The sequence below is a fragment of the Geospiza fortis genome, unplaced genomic scaffold (genome assembly GCF_000277835.1).
Source record: "Geospiza fortis unplaced genomic scaffold, GeoFor_1.0 scaffold2, whole genome shotgun sequence".
Classification (NCBI taxonomy): Eukaryota; Metazoa; Chordata; class Aves; order Passeriformes; family Thraupidae; genus Geospiza; species Geospiza fortis.
The window spans coordinates 2,756,325-2,757,078 of NW_005054366.1; positions in this window are offsets into that span (position 1 = coordinate 2,756,325).

Here is a 754-nt window from a genome sequence, read left to right on the forward strand (position 1 = left end):
GTAAGTCAGGGAGAACCAAATCCTGTGGCAAACACTTTTCCAAGCGGGATTTGCTGTGTGGGAAGCAGCAGCATCATTATCTGAACACAGGTGTGGGATGAGGCACAGCAAAAATAAACATTTGGGGAGTTCTAAAATTTTAAACTCAGCAGCAAAAAAAGGGAAGCTGGGATGTCTCCCTGCCCGTTCCGCCCTCCCAGGGAGGGAAATTGCACTAAAATTGCCCTAAAAGCTGAGGGACACTTTGCTATCCTCATGGAGAGCAGAGCCTGCACTGGGAATTTGGGTCAGGAAACCTGGCTGAGTATCCAAGATCTGAGAATGATTCTGATCCAAGGAAAGCTGCTCTGGTTGTGGAGGAATCTTTGGGGACAGCCTGGATGTTCAGTCACGGTGGGAAGGATCACTGAGAGCAGGGTTCCTCCTCGGGGAGGTTGTGTTTCAATGGGATTTTTGGCTGCTCCAGCTCCTGCCCTTTGGGGCTGCAGCAGAGAGCAGAACCTGGGACAGCCCCTGCTCCAGCCTGTGGGACCAAGCTGGCCCTAAAGGCATTTCCCAGGATTGTGCCTTGCTGCCAGCAGGGATCAGCACAGCTCCACCTCTCAGCTGGCCTCACCCTGACTTCTGGGGCTGGCAAAACGAATTTGGGGGGAATTTTTGCCCCCAAGGAATTTTTTGAACAGCTAAACAAAACAAAAAAAGCTCCAAAAGTGCTGCTGCTTGCCCTTTTCCCTGGTTTTGGTGCTGTGACCTC